Source organism: Canis lupus, chromosome 19 (genome assembly GCF_048164855.1).
Source record: "Canis lupus baileyi chromosome 19, mCanLup2.hap1, whole genome shotgun sequence".
NCBI lineage: Eukaryota > Metazoa > Chordata > Mammalia > Carnivora > Canidae > Canis > Canis lupus.
In genome coordinates this window covers 21354531-21376257 of record NC_132856.1, presented here as the reverse complement: position 1 = coordinate 21376257, position 21727 = coordinate 21354531, and the positions used below count along the sequence as shown (strand labels likewise).

Below are 21727 nucleotides of genomic sequence, written 5' to 3'. Positions count from 1 at the left end.
TAGGAATTAAACGTTGCTGATGCCTGGTCTCCCTCCCCGAGTTTCTAAGTTGACTTGGGGTGACACAGGAGCATCGAGATATTTTAAACTCTCCACCGACTTCTAATGTGCAGCCAGGACTGAGAATCTCCAGGGTACTGAGTAAAGCAAAGCCCCAGGCCAGGGCTCAGGGCACCCGAGGTCCCGTCCCGTGTCCTGGGCAAGTAGAGACCTCTCTGGGTCAGTTTCCTCATTTATAAACATCCGGGATGGGTAGAAGGGAGCTATGTTTATCAAGCACTCACCACATGCCAAGCACAAGTTTCTTCCTTTACTCCTCCAGCAGTTTTGTGGGGGTGGCAGGTGGTATTACGCCCCGGCTCAATCTCACCCAGCTAGTAAGCCATGGAACCCCACCTATTTGGCACAAAAACACTGTCCTTCCTGCTGTGCCACTCTGCTAAACGAATGCTGCTCAAATTTGCTAAACCTGGGTGAAGGTTTAAAGATCTTGTTGAAAATGCTGATTCTGATTCAGTAATCGCAGAGGTAGGTTCTGAGATTCCGCATCTCCATAGGGCTCCCAAAGTCGGCCAATGCAGCAGTCAGCAGAGGCCACTTTGAGTAGCAAAGGGTTAACTGAGTCTTTGGGGGTGGTGTCAGTTCTGATTGGTCAGTGCCTGTGCCTCTGGCCAGTTGGTTAACTAGGTCATTTCCCTCTATTCTGATGCAGTTTTGTTCTAGAATCACAGACCCCTCCTCTCCTCCAGTGCTCAGCCTGGTGGCTGGGGTGATCCCAACCCTACCCCCTGGCTCCAGCCTAAGGCAGACAGCACGTGGAATCCCTCTGCCAGGTGCCGTAGATCAGGGATGGGCTCCTAACTCAAGTCAAGCAAATGGGATACCAAGATTTTGAGAATAGTTCATTTCTCTTCCACAGGAGCCCCCAGAGGGTAAGTTCTTCCTTCCCCATAACTTGAGGATTTAAAGGATATAGCAGTTATTTCCTTCCAGGAGGGGAGAGCTCAAAGAGGTGGGCTGCAAACCCAGTAGCATGGAGCCTGACAATGAAGGCAGCCAGAGCAGAAACTTGGCCCTTGGTGACATCACTGGAGTGGCTGGATTAAGCCTTGCCTGAAGCTCACCTCAGAGCTATCAAGTCCCAAAGGCCATTTAACCCCATTATTGTTTAAAGCCAAATTGAGTTGAATTCTATGTCTCCTAACATCTATAGTCCTAATATAAGCTCTGGCATCAGAGACTAGAGTTTGAATCTCAGCTCAGGCACTCACTAACGAAGTGGCCTCTTTGGCAAGCCATTTGGCCTCTGGGAGCCTCAGTTCCCTTATACGTAATATGGAACTAGTAATGCCTATCCTAGGCAAGGATAGGCCTTTCCTTGTTGCAAGGATCAGGAAAAACCATGAATGTCAAAAGCTTGGCATCTATGGAAGAAGTAGTAGCTACTATCATCAACACTAATTATTAGTCCCAATTCAGCAAGCTCTCATTCTAAAAGCTGTGTATGTCAGCAATTGTTTCTAGCTGTTAGCAAAAAAAAAAAAAAAGAAAGAAAGAAAAAAAAGAAAAGAAAGAAAGCAAATCAACCTCAAAGATTGGGAGGGGTCAGGGGAAGGCCTGCCTCAAGGGTTATGAGTAACATTGAGAAAGAAGAAAAAAAGAGATTGAACTCTCTAAGCAACCAGGAGAGATGAGAAAGCTTGTCCTGGCCGGGAACGCAAGGCTTGCCTGGGCTATAATTGATTTGGTCATAATATGCTCAGACCTTGGCTCCATCTAGCAGGGCGTATGGAAGCCACGTTCTGCTTCTCTGGATATTTGATGGTCTGATTGGCTCAGCCTTCCTAATTGTGTTGTATTGACAAATATATTTGTTTGGAACAAGCAAATGTATTGCAGGCAGGAAACAGACCAACTCCAAGAATTTATTTTGCTTTTTGGCGCTGCTGCACTGAGCTTAGCATTCATTATGCACCCATGTAAAACAGTCTCCGGCAACGCTGGCCTGAGTTATCTTTTTAATTATATTTATTTTTTCAGCTGCATTTCGGATCATGAACAGACTTGCTGGTGCTAAACAGGCATCATTGGGTGAAACCTCCTGCCTCCCTCAAAATCACGTTGCGCGGATTAAATGTTCAAAGACATCAGACAAACCTACGACGCCGCCATGGGCCATTATCGCTAATGGATGGGAGATGGGGTTAAGTCAGTCAAATCCCTGCTCTGAGCCCAGAAAAGTCCACAGAAACCAAATCCTGGTCACCAGATTGAAATTGAAATCAGGTTTAAGTACAGAGATGGAGAGATGAATAAAAAGCAATTCCAATGGATCTCTTGGGCATCACCACCACCCATTTGACGGTACCCCCACCACAAGGGCACCTGGCGTCCGTAGTGTGAAAATGCAGCCCTCCTCTCTGATTGGATGAGGAGTAAGCACCTGACCCCAGAAGGGCCGAGCAGAGTCCCAGCTGGGGGGACTAGGAGAGAGAGAGAATGTGAGGGGCAGACAGACTTGACTGGTCATGCGGCAGGATCCATACCGAGAGAACTGGGACGTGTGGGCAGTCACCTTGGATGCCACGTGGACAAAGTAGTAACAAAAGCCAAGGAAAGGGAACAAACCTGTCACAGTGAAGTGGCATCATTGAGGAGAGACATGGGGAAGGGTCCTTCCACGGGTTCGTGGCTTCCCACCATCGGTGGTTCCAGTTGCTGAGGCACTCTGCCTCTCCAAGTACATTGCCCCTTTTTGTTCCAGCAAGCTCAAGTTCTCTGCCTGACATCCATACAAGGGAAAACTATGCAGCCAACCAAACAATGTTGTGGAAGAGTATTTATTAACAGGAAAAATGTACACAAGAATATTGCTGAATGCAGCAAGCATGCTTCTTTCCTTCCTCCAACAAATATTTACTGAGCACCTCCTATGCGTCAGATGCTACATACACACTGGGGAGAAACGTCACCACCCCAGCTCCTGTCAAGCTTACAGTCTGATTACAAAATGTCAGGTAAGATCCCACTTCAGTTTAAAAAAAAAAAAGATGTGTCACCAGCATGAGACAGCTCAGGGCACACTTACAACAGCTGGAAACCAGTGCCGCTCCAAGTGTGTTGTGGGGACCTCCAGCATGGGCATCACCTGGGAGCTGGTGAGAAATGCAGATTCTCAGCTTCGGTCCAGGCCCCTGGGGAGTGGGGCCCAGCAATCTGTTTTAACAAGACTTCCAGATGATTCTAATGCCGTCTCAAGTCTGAGAACCACTCCCTGAAGCGCAATAGCTCAAGGCCCCACCGTCCCCATTAACAAGAACTTCCAGCTTTTCCCTAGGTTCTCCTTCTCAAATGCTACATGTTCAAGACCACCCAGGGATGTATGTGTATGTCAGCAAGTAATTCTAACAATCAGTTATATATAATTTTTGTGTATGTTAATTAATTGAATTCTCATAACATCTCTATAACATAGGTATGATGTACCCCCTGCTGATGAGAAAACTGAGGCATAGAGAGGTTAAATTAGTTGCCCAAAGTCACACAGCTAATAAGTGCTCAAGATGGGATGCAAACCCAAGTAGTCTAACTCTAGAACCTGTGCTTTGAACCACAAAGTTAAACCACTTGTGAAATAAGTCCTGAGTATCTTTGTGAGCTGGGAGAGATGCAGAGCTCCAGTCTTGGTGACTGGGTCCCTCCCTGACCTGACGCTACTGTGTGAGATCTGTCATTGGTGCCTGGATTCCCCCATCTGGGGAGATCTCCTTGACCTTCAGATTGGAGTGCAGAGGCTCCTGTAGTTGAGAAGGGTCCTACAGCAATGCTACCTGAGCCTCAAAGCATTAGGGCCTTCGAAGAGGAGGGTACCCACTCAGCGAGGCTGGCACAGTCAGGAAGGTTCTAGGATCAGCCTTGAACCTACACAGAAGGATCCCTTGTCTCCCACTCCCCTTGGGCTGGGCATGAGTGCCAAGTCCTTGTTCCTATCCAGGTTGTCCCTTCCCTCATAAGTGTCTGCTCTAAAATCCTGTGGTCCTTTCTAATCTGGCCTTGACTGAAGGCAGCCAAATCCCAAAGACAAGGTTATTTTTAACTTTGAATTTCAAGATGTAGGCCAGAATCCTAGATTCTTTACTTCTAGGAAACTCCTTGGTCCCGGGGCCAGTGGGGGTAGGGGGAGGGAGTGGGGGAGGCAGGGAAGTGGTTTGCTAGTTAAAGAAGATAAAGGGGAGTGGCCCAGTTCACCCTCCAGAAGCAACGAAGCTCCAAATGCAGATAGAATCTTTGGCTGGGAAGTGAGGCCTTCCAATTCCACCCACCAATCTTATTCCTAAACCCAGGCCCGTATCCAGCCAATACATCCAGTTACACCCTCCAGAGGAACTGGGAGAGGACACTGAGGATCATCCATAGAGGACCAGCTCAAGTCATTAAATACTCAGGTATTTCCAGTCTGGCTGATAGAAGTTACCTCCTATACCCCATGCATGCCACCCCGCCTGCCCTGGCCTCACCCCATGACCTGGCAGCTAGAGGGTTAATGCCTGACCCAGCAAGGGGCCCTCACCTACGCCAGGGCTGTGGCCATTGTCTCCACTAATGGACTAGTGCCCACACTGCTAAGATCTAGAAAGATGCACACCAACTTGTTGAAATAGTGCTTCTTTCCTAGGTATTGGGACGGCAGACCATTTTTAATTCCTTCTTGTTGCTTATCCATAGTTTCAACTTTTCTACAGCAAACATGGGTTTGCTTAAGTAATGAAAAGTATTTCTTTTATTTTTTTTAAATTTTTTTAATATGTATTTATGATAGTCACACAGAGAGAGAGAGAGAGGCAGAGACACAGGCAGAGGGAGAAGCAGGCTCCATGCACCGGGAGCCCGACGTGGGATTCGATCCCGGGTCTCCAGGATCGCGCCCCGGGCCAAAGGCAGGCGCCAAACTGCTGCGCCACCCAGGGATCCCGAAAAGTATTTCTTTTAAAACATGAAAGATAACAGGCAGATTGAAGTGTCCCGAGATGAAGCAGAGTCCCCTTCTGTTTCTTCACTGTTAGTACTGGCAGGCCCTCCTTACGATACAGCAAGCAGACTTGAGGGTGGTGTCAGGAGCCTCCTGAACACAGCCTTGCATATCTTCAGAAACCAGGCCCACACCCAGGGTTTCGGCAGAAAGGCATTGTGCTTCCCTGGCCACAAGCCTACCGACTGCCCCTGGTCGGCATGACTAACCATCTAATTCTGGAGAAATGGGAACTCATTGAGTGATCTGGCTTCCTCCAGAGAGCAGCCCATTTGTTTCCTGAAGTGACTGGTCCACTGGGAAGTGGGCCAGGATGAACCTTTGAAGTGCTCAATGGCAAGAGGAGGAGAAAGAAGAGAAAGCACAATAGAGCAGCCAGGGACGCTGACAGGGATGAAAAGTTCATGTCCTTGTTAAGAACAAAGATTAGATCAAAGCTAGCAGATCCATGGCACACGTACCGCTACCACTCATCTGCTGCCCAGGGCAGACATTGTCAATCAATCACAGCACTTTATCCTCACTGAGATTCAGCCTCGGAATCCTCAGTGCTGCTCTAGGCCACCTTCCCATCAACTACAAGTGTCACTAGAGCTGAATCTCATTTGTCATCCCTGCAGTACTTGGGCTGGTGATGCTAACAGTCCAGATGAGTCCACTGGGACCCCTCGAATGCAGTGATCACGAGATTCCCCTGACTCTGGAACGTGGGCCAAAAGGTGCTGTAGGGTCAGTGTTGTCGTTAACTCCCTCCAGCTCTTGGAGGCATCATTCTTTCTAGCATCAGAGACACTCCCAGCTGGGTGTGGCTCTACCCTCTGCCAGATGGCACAGGAGAGGTCATCTTCTCATCACCTTCTTCTGAGTCATGGAGCCTTTTCACCAAGCCAAAACAGAGTCAGAAGTTCAAATTAGCAAATCGTAGTGGAACTACTGTGCTTTAGGAGGAGGTGATCATCCCAAGCCATAGCTGCCCAGTGCCACCTCGGCTGCGGCCTTGACCACTGGAGGGCTTCCTGGGAACCCTGGGGCAACTTCCCATGGGGCAGAAGATCAATGATCTTCTCCATGCCTCAGTGTTTCACAGATGGGGAAACGGGCCCAGAGAGCAATTGCAATTGGGCAAAACTCACTTGGCCAGTGAGGGGCAGACACAAGAAACCATGAGCCTCTTGGCTCCTGATCCAACTAACCAACTCAGTGTCTAATGTTTGGTCCCTTCTTTCCTCACATGATATAGTCCCCCTGAGTTTCTGCCCCTGCTCCCCAGTTTTCATCTTGTCTGGCAGCCAGTATCTCCCATTTCTAGATCAGCAGCCTAATTCTTCATCTCATGTTCCGATTCATCAAACTGCTTCATAAATAACTCCACAGTGAGGTTCACAAGGACCCCAAACTCATCATCCATGAATCTGAACATCCCAACTTCCCCCCCCTAATCAGGTCCCACCCAGCATTCCCACTGCCCAACAGCCCCATCAGCCCCTGCGATTGCTCAAGCCATGAAGTTGGGGTCGCCCTTGATTCCTCCCTCCCCCAATATGTAGTCACTGTGGCCTTTCACCTTAATTCTGACCTGACTTCCATCCACTTCTCTCCATCCCCACTGCCATTTCCTTATCTTAAGCCACTGTCAGTTCCCCCCTGGCTTTTGGCAACAGCCCCTTAACCAGTCTCTCTGGCTCCAGGTTTCTCCCCCTCCATTATTCAGGATCTGGCCCACATCATCTTTCTAAAACACAAATTTGAAAGTTACTCTCTGGTCCAATCTCCCTGGCATCTTTTACTACATCCTTTGTAAGCTGACCCATTTACCTCTTCAGACCCATCTTTTGGGACTCCTTGATCCAGACTCCTACAAGGTGGAACTACTTTGTGTCCACACTGTGTCTTTGTGTACGTGTGTGTGTATAGATCAAGGTCTAAACTTTTCCAAGCAGTTCCCCCTGCCCAGAACAATTTCTCCCGTTTTTCCTAGCTAATCATTCCCCATGCTTCGAGGCTGTCCTTAGCTGTATCATTTAGCAGTGTCCCTCCCAGTCGCCAAATGTCTACACTGTGGTGACCTCCATGAGTCCCCCACCCCCCCACCGCCCCTAGCAACTCTCCTGCCTGTTTGCACTCATGACCTCAAAGGGCCTTTTTTTTTAATGCCCTGTCACCTGGGACTCAAAATCCCTGAGGTTAAGAATTCTGTCTTGTTCCGTGCTGGAGCTTCAATCCATAGAAAGTGCTAGGTGCCTAGTAACTTGTCCGTGGATGGATGCATGGATGGATCCCATGACATTTTTGTTCTTGATTGACCTCCTGTTGGAATCATTGAGTCAGGAAGTCAGTGCCCTTATCTACTCACAGAGCACTGTTATTTTATGTCAAATAGAAGGCGAGCAAAAAAGAAAAGAAAGCAAATAGTAAGAGCAGGCTCAGCCCTGAAGGGAGGGTGCTCAGCTCCAGGCCTCGAACCACGTGTTGTATGCCCTCGAGTGGGCTCCTTCTGTGTTCCAGAAGGTGCAAAGCTCCCTGATTCTTGGTCTTTTAATTCTGACCATAGTATCTGTCTATCAAATTCCCCCAGTGCGTCTCAGCATTAATCTCAAGGGGCACACATCTCTCTTTCCTAAGCCAACATTACAGTCTTATTTATGGGGCCACCCAGTCATACATACAGCTCCTGGAGGACAGGCACCTCTTAGTCCCTGCAGCATCCCAGAGCTTCCCACAGTGTCTGTCACATAGTAAGTCCTCAGTAAACATGGGGTGGGTGGGTGAAGGGGAGTGAGGCCGGAGAGGAAGAAGGGGATGGGAGACCCTAGGAAAGAGGCTGCAAAGGGGGAAAGATGAGAGACACAGGAGAGGAAGGGAGTGCTCAGGACAGGCTTGGGGCCAGCTGCTCCACCAGACCCTGGCGTGGGCCTGGCTCAGCCCAGCAGCTGTGATTCACTGGCTCCCAGCCCTCGTGACACACCTGTCTGGCAGGGCCTGGCTGTGTTTGGCAGCTCAGGTGCCCAGCCTCTTCTTGCTGCGGGGCAAATGTGAGCCAGGAACCACCCTCCAGACTCCTGCTCTTCACCCTCTGCCTTGGGGCCTCCCTCTGCCTTGCAAAGCCAAGCACGTGATAGGCCTTTGATAAGGCTGCCAGGGATGGTAGGGAGTGTCTGGTCAGCCAGGAAGACAGAGTGACCTCTGTCCTCTTGCTCTCAAATAACAGCCCTCCTCCCTTTTTCCTGCTTTGTTTCTCTTCCCAGCGCGCTCACTGCGCGTTCCCAGAGCCTAGAACAGACCGTAGTGAGTTGCAAGCACTTGGTTTCTTTGAATGAAAAGTTTTGACAGCTAGGAAGAGAAAGGCCTAGAGAGGCCCAGTGACTGCTGAGCCACCCAGTCACTCAGAGTGACTCTGGAGGCAGAGCTCCCACCTCTTCTTGTGCTACTGTGCCATACACCTTCCAGGGCGGGAGGTGAGGGGCAGCCTGGGGGCTCAGGCGCAGAGACCAGAGCAGGGCCTCCGGGACCCTAAACTAACCAGCAGCCACACGCTGAGCCCTTCCTTGCAGGGTGGTTGCAGGTGACTGATGAGCTGAATCATTCATGTTATGTCACCTTAATTAACGTACATTTAAATTTAAAAACAGATCCTGCCGTCTCCTTATTTGAAAACTTTTCTGTGGGTCTGGAGCAACTTGAGTAGGTGAATCTACTCTTTCAACTATAAATTTTATGAAATCAAAATACACATCAAGTATTCCCATGAAAATTTAGCTTCCAAATTGAAATGCGCTGTAAAAGCATAAAACACACTCTGCATGTGGAAGGTTTTGTATGCTTAGAAGAATACAAAGGAGCTCACCCACCGGTGACTGTGCATATTGGTTTTACGTTAAAAAGATCCTATTTGGGGGACGCCTGGATGGCTCAGCGGTTGAGCGTCTGCCTTGGGCCCAGGACATGATCCTGGAGACCTGGCATGGAGACCTGGGATGGAGACCGGGGATGGAGACCGGGATCGAGTCCCATGTCAGGCTCCCTGCATGGAACCTGCTTCTCCCTCTGCCTGTGTCTCTGCCTCTCTCTTCTCTCTCTCTCTCTCTCTCTCTCTCATGAATAAGTAAGCAAAAAAAAAAAAAAAAAAAAAAAGATCCTATTTGGAATATATTGGGTTAAATAGAGTGCGTTATTAAAATTTCATCTCTTTTTTATTTCTTGAATGTGGCTCCTCGGAAATGGGAGTTACAGAGGTGGCTCCATCGTATTTCCATCAGGCCGCGCTGGTTTAGGGGGACAGGGCCGGGCTGGAAGGGGGGTGACTCACAGGCTTGCTCGCGGTGCTGAGCCCCCGCGGCTCCAGGAAGGGGGCAGGACTCTGGGCAAGGGCTGGGCTACTTGGGAGGCCCGCTGGCTCCCGCGCGGCTCCCCGCTCCCTGCACTCAGCACACTTCCCTGAGGGCGCGGGAAGCAGCTCCGGGGATTAGCGTTCATTCTTTCCCGGGAGGGCAGATGGGGAGAAGGTTAAGTGCCAAGTGCCTGCAGCTGCCCAATTAAGCCCCGGGAGAGGGATGAGGGTGGAGGAGGGGCTGGGGACCGCTCCTAGGGATTGCAGCAGACGGGAAGCAGCGAGGGTTGGGCCGCCTTTATCTCATTTCCCCCCAGGGGCAGCGCCCCCCCCCCCAGGCTCAGCAGGAGTGGTTCACTTTCCCAAGACCACACAGCGGGCTCAGAGCAGAATTGGACACCACTGTCCTAGTCTGCTCCGGCTCCTTAAGTAGAGAGCCTGGGTTCAAAAATAGTTGCCTGCTTTACCATCGCTCTGGGAAGAGTTGGAGGCAACAGCACCTGCTTCCGTGTATCCCCTCGGTGGATATTCTCAGGACACTCCTGCCCCATTACTACCATCCCCATTTATGGATGAGGACGTGAAGGCTCAGAGAGGTTCAGCATGTTGCCCAGGGACACCCAGGGAGGCAGCTGGGAAGCCAGGGGATTTGAACACCAGGTCACCAGGGCTGCCCTGAGCCCTGAGCTTACCCACCATGTCATGTTGCCTCTTCTCCCAGGAACCTTCCGGCAAATGTCAGACTTGCCAGCAGGGAAGCCGAGGTGGCAGGATGTCTGCCTACAGTCTCCGTCTTACATGTGGCAGCCCTGAGCTGGAGGTGAGGCAGGAGGAGGGATGTCATGTTCCCCGGGCTACCTCCTACTTGCCCAGCTTAGGTGCCACCTCCCCCAGAAAGCCCTCATTGATTCTCTCCCCTTGCCTTCCAGCCTCGTTTCCTGGCATCCTCCTCACTTCCCCCGCTCTCCTGATGGTTCTATTTATCCACATACAGATAGCTAACATGCGTTGAATGTTTCACCCACGTTACTTCACTTTACCCTGGTGGTAATTAATTTTCTGTGTCAATTTAATTGGGACTTGGGGTATCCAGATTAAACATTATTTCTGGGCATGTCTGTGAGGATGTTTCCAGAAGAGATTAGCATTTAAAAACATCAGCCTGAGTAAAGCAGCTTGTCCTCCTCCCCAGTGGAGGTGGGCCTCATCCAATCCCTGGAAGGCTGTAACAGGACAAAAAAGCCAAGGAAGGGGAAATTTGTGACTCCTCGAGCTGAGACGGGTCTCCCGTCCTCACATGGGACTCACACCATCTGCCCTCCAGTTCTCAGAACACCCCCCGGCTTTCCCAGGTCTCCGAACTCCAGAGAGCAGACCCCTGGACTCCTCCACCCCCACCAGCCCCGGGGCCAGTTCCTTGCACTAAATCTTATATATTCGACTGGTCCTGTTTCTCTGAAGAACCCTAACTAACACAACCCTCACAGCCAGCCAGTAAAGAGATTTTCTATTTGACAGTTGGGAAAACTGAGGCAAAGAAACACAGTGAACTGCTCGCATCACAGAGTTCCTAAGTAGTCACAACCCATTCGTTTCCAGCTGGAGTGCTCCCTCTGAAAAGCCTTACCATCCTACACAGCACCCTGGTGGATTACCGGCCGACTCCTCTGTCTTCCCTGCTGTCTTAGGAAGAAATTAGAAAGGCCGAGTCGAGATGGTGCTAGTAGAGCAATGATCAGAGCAGCCCTGGTAACCAGAGGGCATGTCTTGCTCTCCACCTAGAAGCCCAGCGCTGGCATGGAGCATGGCCTGGGTGATCCATGTCATCGTCGACTGTCTACTGATTGAGCACTGTCCATATGCCCAGCACTGAGGGCCCGGCAGGGCACAAGACCACTGGGGTTCCTGTCCTCATGGAGCTTCCATGCAGGGGGAGAAAAATCAAATATGCAGATAACAATATAAAGTGATTTCTGTCAGGGCACCTGGGTGGCGCAGTCAGTTAAGTGTCTGACTCTTGATTTTGGCTTAAGTCAAGATCTCAGGGTCATAAGATAGAGCCCTACATCCGGCTCTACACTGGGGATGGAGCCTGCTTAAGATTCACACTCTCTCTCCCTCTCCTCCTCCCCACTGTTCTCTCTCTCTCAAAAAGAAGAAGAGGAGGAGGAGGAAGAAGAAGGAGGAGGAGGAGGAGGAGAAATAAAAAATAGTGATTTCTGATAGGGAGACAGTCAAAGAGAACTAAAGCAGAATAAGGGAAGAGGGGATGATGAGCAGAGAGGGTGGTCGAGGAGGACCTCTGACGTTACATGTGAGCAGAGAAGTGAAGTGAGAGCGTTGAGTCCCAGGAAGATCTGGAGGAGAAACGCCCCCCACCCCCCACCCCCCCAGCAAGAGAGAATAGCTAAGATAAAGACTCTGCTAGGAGAGCATGCTCAGTATGTCAGGAAACCAGAATGGTCCACACAAATGGCACGTATGTTTGCAGCGGCATTATTCATAAGCCAAACAGCGAGAGCAACCCCGTGTCCGTCACCTGGTGAATGGATACCTGAAATGCGGTATGTCCACACCACAGAATATTACTTGGTCACACAAAGGAGTGAAGAACCAGCAACACAACCTAGGTGAATCTGGAAACATGACGCTGAGGAAAAGAAGCCAGACACAAAGCCCATGTACTGTAGGATTCCACGCGTACGGACTGCCCCGAGTAGGTAAATCTGTGGAGGGAGAAAGTGGACGCATGCTTGGTTGCTGAGGGCTGGTGAGAAGTGGGGTGGGAGGCGCTGGTAATGAGGATGCAATTTCTCTGGGGGTTGATGAGAACGTTCTACGTCAGATTGTGGCGATCATTGCCCAATTCTGTGAAAAACATCACCATCGGCGAACTGCTCACTTTCAGTGGGTGAGTTTTATGATATGTTAATTATATGTCAATAAAGCTGTTAAAAAGACAAGAAACAAGCAACCAGAAGAAGAGAGAAGGGGCAGGTGGCTGGAGCAGGGTGAGCGGGAAGAGAGAACCAGGCAGGGCAGGGAGGTCCTCACAGATTCAGAGCTCTGGGTTTCATTCTGTGTTTGGAAGCCACTGGGGGTTTGGGTGGCAAATCTGGCGGTCCCTGTTTTCTTTTTTCTTTTCTTTTTTTTTTTTTTTTTTTAAGATTTATGTATTTAGGACAGACACACAGAGAGAAGCAGAGACACAGGCAGAGGCAGAAGCAGGCTCCCAGCAGGGGAGGATCCCAGGACCCCAGGATCACACCCTGAGCCGAAGGCAGACACTCAACCACTGAGCCACCCAGGTGTCCCTGGTGGTCCTGTTTTCATGTTTGAAAGATCATTCCTTTGCAGAGCAGCCTGATGTTCACCATGGATCCTGGTGCCTGGATTCCAGCTGAGCCCATGGTCCCAGCTGCCTGACTACTGCCAGTTATGTCATCTGTGTCCTCTGTTTCTCACCCGTAAAATGGGATGATAATAGCACCTCCCTCACTGGAGTTCATGGAGTGAATATTCATGAAGCTCTGAGATGGGCGCCTGGCACATAGGCAGGTCCATAAAAGTTTGGTAATTTAAATAAATAAGATAGTACTCACTAGATGATTCTTCTCTGCCTGGGGAGGGAGCCCAGCAAGTCAGATCTGCTTTCTGCTCTGCAAAGCTCTCGCCCCTCGCCTGGCTCCATCCAGCAAGTAATTGCTCCTGAGGCTTCATTCCAAATGGGCCATAAATCAGAGGCCAGGGGCTCCTGTTACCAGCGGCTGGCGGTGAGGTCCCTCCCTGGGGTAATTGGAAGCAGATGTTGCCAGCCGTCTGGCCTCCAGGGGCCTGTGTACCTGGGCTGCTCGCGTCACAGCAGTTGAGGCAAGAATTTCCATGAGCCCTGAAAGGTTGTCAAAGAAACGGCCTCCTAGGGCTTCCAGATGTTCAGCGGCTTGTTTCAAGCAGGAGGTGGGTAGCTAATGGGGGTCTTTTGGGGGCTGAGAGAGGAAGCCAAGGTCATGGATGACACTGGGGTTCTTCCAAGGGGCTGACTGGCAGGCAGGGTGTGGGGGCCGGGAGACAGTAAACTGGAAAGGAAGGGCCTTGGCTCTGCGGGAATGAGAGAGCCTGTTCCATGGTCTCCGTTTCTCACTTTTTCAGCCTGTGCTCTAAAGTAAAGGATGTCACCTTTCCAGACCTCTGTTTTCTCATCTGGGAAATGAGTGTGATAGAACCTAACTCAAACACATATGAAGGGTGGGGAGAAGTAACTGAAGTTGGAGCTCCAGTACAGCATCTGGCACACAGTGGATGCTCAAAACTGTAAAGGGAGTGAGGTGCAGTGCCTGTTGTTCAACAAGCCTTATCATCCCTGGACACTGAGCACTGAGAAGAAGCAGGTGTAGGACACCCCTAAGAAGCTCTCTTTCCAAGCTTCCTAAGGCCAAGATTTTGAGAAAGTCCTGAATATTCCTTAGCAGTCCTTCAGCTACAAGTGCATGGGTAGTTTGGCTTCAGGTACAGTTGATTCAGGGCTCAGATGATGTCACCAGGAGCCATCTGTCCTCTTAACTTCCTCTGATGGATTGCCAGATTTAGCAAACAGAAACACAGGATGTCAGTTTAATTTGAATTTAAGATAAACAAGAAATACCTTTATAGTGTAAGTATGCCCCACTAAATTTTTAAGTATAAGTTAAATACCACCAAATATTTAGTGAGACATACTTATGCCTTACAATTTTTTTAATGCATTGTTTATCTGAAATTCTATTTAACCAGGCTCCCCCTATTTTATCTGGCAGCCCCTCAGTCTCCTGGGGTAGCAATGGACAGCAAGCCTCTCATAGCTTCTCACTGGCTCTGATTAGGTCATGGGACTCTCTCAAATCCATTACTGTGTCCCAGGGGACTTACTACCTGGTTTACTTGTCCCTTCCTTTAGACTCTGAGTGTGGAGTGAGTTTATCCCAAGCTCCTAGGAGATTGGGTCCCTCAAAGTCCAGGTGTTACGAATTCAATGCCTGCAAGAAATAGAGATGGGGGTGGGTGTAAGGCAAGGAAACTAGGAGCCACTGAGCCAGAGGCAGAGAGCTGGGTGGCCCCCAGCTGGGATAACCAGAGCAGGTGTGAGGCCTCTTAGGGCCAAAGAGACCCCATGATTGTGCCTGGCTCTGCTAAGGCATCTTTGGATGATCCCACATCCAGGAAACCCTTCCCTAATTACCTCGCTAAGCTTCGGGTTCCCCACCAACAAAATGAAGGTAACAAAGCAGACTTCTTGGGGTGGTTTTGAGGCCCACCTGAGGTTCACCTGACCCCTGATTTGATGCCCAGTTGGCTCTTATTCAGTGATCACAAATTCAGTCGGCATCTCTCAAAACTTCATTTCCTAGAGGTAGACGTTTCCTAGGTGGGGTTCCAGTGCTAAAGGTTTATTTCAATCCCTAAAAAAGCCAAAATGAATGATAATTAATGGTCAGTCAGGACTTCTCAGCCTCAGCACTACTGATATTTGAGGCTGGATAGTTCTTTGCTCTGGGGGGGGGGGGGGGGTGCTGTCCCGTGCATTACAGGATGTTGAGCGGCTCCCCACACCCAGCCAAGACCACAAAAATGTCCCCAGACACTGCCAAATGTCCCCTGGTTGGGGGAAAGTGACTCCCTCCCCCGAGAACAACTATGATAAAAGAATAAAATACAAATATATACTCATATAAACATGTTTTAAGCTACTGCATCAAATGTATATGGAAAACCCTATATTCTCCATGTCCCACTGGGGAGGCAGCTTGCTCAGCTGGGCTGAGCCCACTGTGGTCCCTTGAAGTCCACATAAATTGGAGTGAAGACACCACTTCTGAAGCTAAGTAAGCCTGAGTAGTCTTCCTGCCCCTAGGGACTTTCAAACTGCATTGAAAATGAGAATCATCTGTCTCAAAAATGTTTACATGTCAAGTTAATTGAATGGAGAAGGCTAGGGGATGGGCAGTGCCCAATCGTCTTTCAGCTCCCATTGTGGCAAAAGCCAAAGGGCTTCTTGAAACAACATCAGGATTTGTGTCGTGTTGGCGTCTTAAAGTCATGCCCTGCTTTCTACTATTCTTTGTTAAGTCATAGAAATTCCGGTCACAGCCAAGATTTCATCAGCCGTGGTCAGTGGGAAGGAGGGAGTCCGGGCGCCTACAGGTAAACACAAGACAACCAAATTCAGTTGAAGACTGTTCGAGACCTTGTGCCGAAACGTGGGTTTGCCTCTCCCTAGGTCGAGGTCCTTGGACAAGCTGTGTCCTCCTGACGGGGCCCGTGTCCTGTGCTGTCACACGCGCCCTGTGCCCAGACGGACCCCGCCTTGGGTGGAAGCTCTGCTGTGGCCGTGGTGAAATGCTTCATCTGTTCAGAACAAGGGCACTGTATTTTCATTCTGCACTGGGCCCCATAAGTCACGAGGCCCCATCCTGCTCTCTCAACTCCATTTTCGCATCTGTAAACCGGCAGTAGCAGCACCCTCCGTCCGCAGGGCCCCGCGAGGGTTACAGACCCACCCGGGGGCTGACGATGCTCACCCAGCACCGCCCGTACCTGCGTGGCCATCCCAGCAGCTCAAATAAACAGTGGCTGCAATCGCTTTCAGAACCCATCTCAGAAGGAAGTCTTTAACTGCAGTCCTGAGACCATGACTCGAAGTTTCCGGAACCTTTGAAATTCTCACTGTTTATTATGTTTGTTACTCCCATCTGTTTCCTGCAGCAGTGAACTCTTTTAAATGAAAGGCCTGTGGACGTGTGGGGGGGATGGGGAGCGGGCCAGGCAGGGGGCAGTTGGGAGACTCCACCCCCGGGGCCGCGGGGCTGAGGAGCAGTGTCCCCAGGGGCAGTGAGCAGAGCTGAGGAAACAGACCGCGTCCCCAGAGCTTCTGCAGGGGAGGAAGGAAGAGCAGGCCTCTTGTTCACATTTGCACCCGTTAAGTTTTCCAAAGACGGACAGAAAAGATGGAGTTAGAGCTGATCCTAAGGGATGCGCATGAACGCCCGGCCCTTCTTACCCGACCCTCAGCATGTGGGGAGCTAAGAGCCTCGTGGTTCACCCTGCCCTATCTCAGCGGGGACCTCTTGGAGGGGTTCAGGGGAATGGGAGTCATGAGAGGGCTCTGTGCCTTCCATCACTATTACCCCAGGAGTGGTCCAGGTCCCAACCCACCCCTACAGTTTATGCGTGTCCTGGCACGTTAAAATGGGAGCATGCACATGGGATGATAGAACTCAAGGTCTTAGGACAGACACTGTGGCAGGTGCCCTTCTGGGCCGGTACGCTGAGCACCCCAAAATGGACCTCAGTAGCCGCCCACAGGGAGGACAACGTCTGTAGCTCCTGTGTCGGGGGCCACAAGAAGAGACTGCAGCATATGGAGGTGCTGATGGAGCCCCACTGGGCATCCCCAGTCTCCCTTCACAGGGGACTCTTTTCTTACAGCACCTCCACCTCTCTCCCTCCCCCTAGCCCTAGAGTCCTTCCATCTCCAGGTCCAGAAGCTTCCGTCTTCCCCAGCTCTCCTCCTACATGTATTATTTATGCCCTCAGTCTCTGTCATGCACAGGGGCCTAGGCTTTTGAAACTCCAAAGCCAAGAGCTGACACTCTTTTCTCTCAGAGCTCCTGCTGAGTCATCCTGTCCCGGAGGCAAGGAGTACAAAGCTCAAAGCTGGCGGAATGGAGGAGAGAGCAAGGTGGAAACACAGGGAGCAGAGAACATATCATGTCCTACCACCTGTTCTCACACGGTTATGTCAAGGCTTATGATGATGATTTTTGTTTATTTGTTTCACAAGAAGTAGAGCTATGCCTGTGGGCATATGTCACCCTAGCAGAACCATCTCTTGGGTGACAAGATGCCGGAGGAAGGAGTCGTACTCCTGCTTTGTGCCCTAAGACATCCAACTATCAAAGAGGGTGCTGGATAAAGCCCAAAGCCCAATATCGCCTGCTTTGATACCAATGTCTCAATGCTGAGACTAAGCAAGCCTTCTCAGCCCCATGCTCCTGACCTTCTCCCTCTGAGGGCGACCATCCTCCACCCTTTGGAGAGTCGCTGTATCTGTGAGATGGGGTGGTAGTCGCGGTCAGGACTGATGGGGAGGTTAGATCGGCTTTGAACCCGAGCTTCTTTTGAACAGGAGCATGATTTACCCAATGAATCTCCATAACGCCATCAAATACCATGAAAGTAGGGCAGCCCCGAGGGCTCAGCAGTTTAGCACCGCCTTCGGCCCAGGGTGTGATCCTGGAGTCCCGGGATGGAGTCCCAGGTCCGGCTCCCTGCATGGAGCCTCCTTCTCCTCTGCCTGTGTCTCTGCCCTCCCCCCACCTCTCTCTCTCTGTGTCTCTCATGAATAAATAAATAAAATCTTAAAAAAAAAAAAAAAAAGTACCATGAAAGTAGTTTGCAAACATGCTCGCCCAGTTGGGGAGGGCTCCCGGCCACATGCCAAGGGGGACTTCTTCACTTCTCCCCTCAGAGAGCAGGCCCGGCCACCATGTTCACCATAGTGTCCAATCTCAGGGAGAATAACTCTGCAGTCAGCAGTGCCAACATGGTCCCGAGAAGCAGTTTGCTCAGGGACGAATCTGGAAAATAACGTGCATCATCCTCATTTTGAAAATGTTTTCACCCATTGCTCTGCCAAATGGCACCTCTTTTGGTCAAATCAGCTCCTTCCAATCAATGCATTTTCAAGTTCAGAGCTGGGATGGGCCTGTGGAGGAGGTTTCTGAAGGAACGGGGTAAGGTGAGAAGGAGCCCAGAGCTGCCACCACAGAGTCCACTGGGACCCTTGTCTACCCCTGGCTCTGAGTACAAGACCAAATCACAGAGTTTCTCCCGAAGTTCTCAATGCTTCTAGCGTTCCTCGGGAGTTCCTGCGGCTGCTGGCTGAGATCCCAGCACAAACCCATCAGCTGATCCTGGGTGCATGTTATGACCCCATCAGAGTCTATGACCCCAGCCATAAAATGAGAAGAATCGTCTTTGTCCTTTCTCATTATACGGCAAGTCCCTCCTATCAGATCATCAGCTCTCTGGGGACAAGGACCATGTCTTATTTACTTCCCACAGGGCCCGGTACAGGTACAAAAACAACAATAATATAGTACTCTTTTTTTTTAATGTTTGTTTGTTTGTTTATGAGAGACACATAGAGAGAGGCAGAGACATAAATAGAGGGAGAAGCTCGATGCAGGACTCGATCCCAAGACCCCGGGATCACACCCTAAGCCAACTCAGATGCTCAACCATTGATCCACCCAGGTGCCCCAATATACTACATTTTTATTGAGAACCTACCCAGTTCTAGCGAGGAACGCTGCTAATCCCTGGTCATACATTATCTCATTTAGTCCTTACAACAAATTTCAGTTTGCTATGGTTATTATCTCCATTTTCCAAATAAGGAAACTAAGGTTCAGAGAGAGGGAGTTTAGCCTACTCAATTTTTAATACTTGAATCCTAGCTCATTTGCTGTTTCTTCTCTTTCCTGCTTCATCCCACCTCCCTAGCTACAGAGAAACACAATCTGATAGATGAAAAGACGCTCCACAAACATAAACTCAAATCGGTCTAGAGCATCCTCAACTCTCTCACCTCCCTCAGGATCACTGGCCATTTACTTATTCAGGAAACAATTATTGCAAGTCTCCTCTGTACAAGCTGAGGATGAAATAATAAGCACAAATAATCATCATGTAGCCCTCAGGAGCTTACCGTCTGAGAATTCAGTCAAACCTGCTGGATATCTCTGTAAGCAAAAGTGCTCTCCGCCCCGCCCCCACCTTCTGCCCAGAATTCAATTTATTCATTCTTCAATTTTTATGATTTATTGAAGTGAGATTGAGTTAGGCTGCAAGTAACATGAAATCCAAGTATTAATGGTTGCTTTAAACTATAAAGAGATTGGGAGTTTTTTTGTTTTGTTTTTTTGGGTCTTTTTAAAAGATTGTTTTTATTCATGAGAGACAGAGAGAGAGAGAGAGAGGCAGAGACATAGGCAGAGGGAGTAAAAGGCTTCCTGTGGGGAGTCCGATGCAGGACTGGGTCCCAGGACCTCGGGATCACACCCTGAGCCGAAAGCAGACGCTCAACCACTGAGCCTTCCAGGCATCCCTAGGTTGGTTTTTCTTAGATAACAATGTCTAGTAGGAAATTGTTTTAACTAAAACATATCAGAACAGAATGAAATCTTGATGGTTCTGTTGGCCTTTGCCACATGGACATGAGATGGCTGCCACAGTTCCAGCCATTAAATCTATATTCTAAACAAGAGGAAAGTGCGAAGGTCATGAACAAAAGGGTTCTTACCAGCTTAGTCAACCTTTCTTCTGTGAGGCTATTCTGGAAGTCCTTTGCCACAACTGATGCTTTCTGTCCCTGCCCCTCCCATATCCCCTTGACAGCCATCACCCAGTCACCACAGAATCTCCTTCTATAGACACCTTCCTTTGGCCCCAGAAGCTTGCTCAGATCAACACACAGAGCAGGCTAGAAGTGTCAGAGTTAATGGTGCCCAGGGGTGGCCTCGATCAACAATGGACAGATACCCAAGCATTCTTTCCCTTGGTGGAAACAGCTGGGGCTGTTCTTCCTAGAGGTCCCCAGTGGGATGGAACCCCATTGTCACTAGCAATAACCTCTCCCTTACCCACTCCACATTTGGCTTCTCCCTTGTCTCATTTCTGCACTTCCATACACACCCTTCCTGGAATCACCTTCCACATAAACTGGCTCTTAGCCCTTTATCTCAAAGACTGTGCTTCGGGGAACCCAGCCTGAGACAGCGTGGCTGGTGAGACTGCATCCCATGGCTTCCCAGGGCTGCAAGAGTCTGGAAATTCTGCTCCCATTAACGCTGGGTTTCTGCTGAAAGGAGAGAGAAGAGGCTCCTATGGAGGTGACCATCAAACAATCTCTACCACACCTGAGTTTGGTTGGCTCTAGAGTAGGCCCAGAATTATTCATGTTCACCCCAACACTCCCAGGACCATATCATGTGGAGCATCATGCTGCACATGGGGTTCCAGGGGAAGCCAGACCTGGCCTCTGCCCTCAGGGAGCCTACAGTCTGCAGGGGGAGGTGGACAAAGAACCGCTTTGATACTGCTGCCTTTGGAAAGCTCTACTTCCCAGCATGGCTCTATCCTAAGAGATGTACGTGCCTGACAACATTTACTCTTTCTATTACCAATACTCACATCTTAGAGTGTCTGACCTTATGTTACACTGCTCCCTGCTGCTGCAATGCACCCCCCTCTTGTGCTCCAGCTGTTTTGTCTACCTGGCCTGCTTCCTTGGCCTCCCTGTGCATTGAGGCCATTCTTGCAGTAAGACCTGGGAGTTACTTTGCCTTTGGCTCAGTGGACCTCAAACTTGGCTGCATAGTAGAATCACTGGGGAGACTTTGTAAAGCCCCGCACACTGGCCACCAAGGGATGCCCTGCATCAGCATGGAGCTGAGTGGGCACCAGGCATTGGTATTTCTGCAAGCTCACCCAGGCAGTTTGGACTTGCAGGCGGGATGGAGACTGTGTTCTAACTTCTCCCTTCTATAAAGCCTTCCCATTTTTAAACAAAAATATGTTATTTATTTATTCATGAGAGACACACAGAGAGAGAGGCAGAGACACAGGCAGAGGGAGAAGCAGGCTCCATGCAGGGAGTCCAGCGTGGGACTGGATCCCGGGTCTCCAGGATCACACCCTGGGCCAAAGGCGGTGCTAAACCGCTGAGCCACCCGGGCTACCCAAAGCCTTTCCATTTGACCCAAATTTCCCCTGCAACTTTCATCATTTGATGGCTGGCTTGTGTGTATCTGTCCCGTCCCCCAAGGAAAGTTCCTGTGGTATCCTTCACAGCACCGGGCAAGTGCTAAACCCTCCTTTCCACACCTCAGTCAAGATGTGTTCTCCAGGAGGCTGAGGGACACACAGCGAGTCATTTATCTCCGTCTCTCTTCTCCTCCCTGTGGCCCTTCCTGCTCAGTGGTGGCCGTCACGCCGGCCCCCTAGGAGCTGACCTCTGCTTGGTCCATATGTGGCTCTCGGTGGGGAACTCCTCAAAGCAAACGCCGAGGGCCTGCCCTACCCTCACGCAGCCTGCCCTCGACGCTGCCCGGGTCAGAGGGCCTGGTGTGCCGGCGTGTGCGCAGCCGGCTGTCCCCCGGGCCGTCACTGCCATCCTGCAGCGCCCCCTCTGCCTCCTGCCCCGCAGCTCTGTCCTCAGGGGGACCGCAGGGAAGGGAAACGAGCTGGCTAGCACGGAAAATATTCCCCAGAGTGGCCATGGAAACATCTCTCCCTCCATAGGCCCCTCTTACCGCGTAATCTGGCCCCACTGC

General features: G+C 50.3%; 2 long non-coding RNA genes across 26 annotated transcripts in view; one reads left to right on the top strand and one right to left on the bottom strand.

The window, feature by feature from the left end:
* Nucleotides 1-725: 725 nt before the first annotated feature.
* LOC140609982 (uncharacterized) lies at nucleotides 726-16155 on the top strand. Of its 17 annotated transcripts, none has more exons than XR_012011762.1 (8): nucleotides 726-932; nucleotides 4344-4445; nucleotides 10078-10176; nucleotides 10286-10403; nucleotides 11848-12267; nucleotides 12714-13313; nucleotides 15459-15533; nucleotides 15610-16155. It is a non-coding gene; the product is annotated as an uncharacterized lncRNA (long non-coding RNA). The 17 variants fall into 17 exon arrangements; XR_012011766.1 differs by having other exon boundaries at nucleotides 10255-10403; nucleotides 11848-12076; XR_012011767.1 differs by having other exon boundaries at nucleotides 10251-10403; nucleotides 11848-12076.
* LOC140609983 (uncharacterized) overlaps nucleotides 9226-21727 on the bottom strand; it is a 26079-nt gene continuing 13577 nt past the window's right edge. For 3 of the 9 annotated variants that reach the window (XR_012011776.1, XR_012011772.1, XR_012011775.1), the window contains exons 6-9: nucleotides 14648-14791; nucleotides 12959-14368; nucleotides 10053-12082; nucleotides 9226-9315 (exon numbers count right to left, since the gene is read on the bottom strand). This is a non-coding gene — a long non-coding RNA (uncharacterized lncRNA). Of the gene's footprint in view, nucleotides 9316-10052; nucleotides 12083-12958; nucleotides 14369-14647; nucleotides 14792-15576; nucleotides 15738-17772; nucleotides 17969-21727 lie in introns of all 9 variants that reach the window. The other 6 variants (XR_012011777.1, XR_012011778.1, XR_012011779.1 and 3 more) reach the window with 6 other exon arrangements.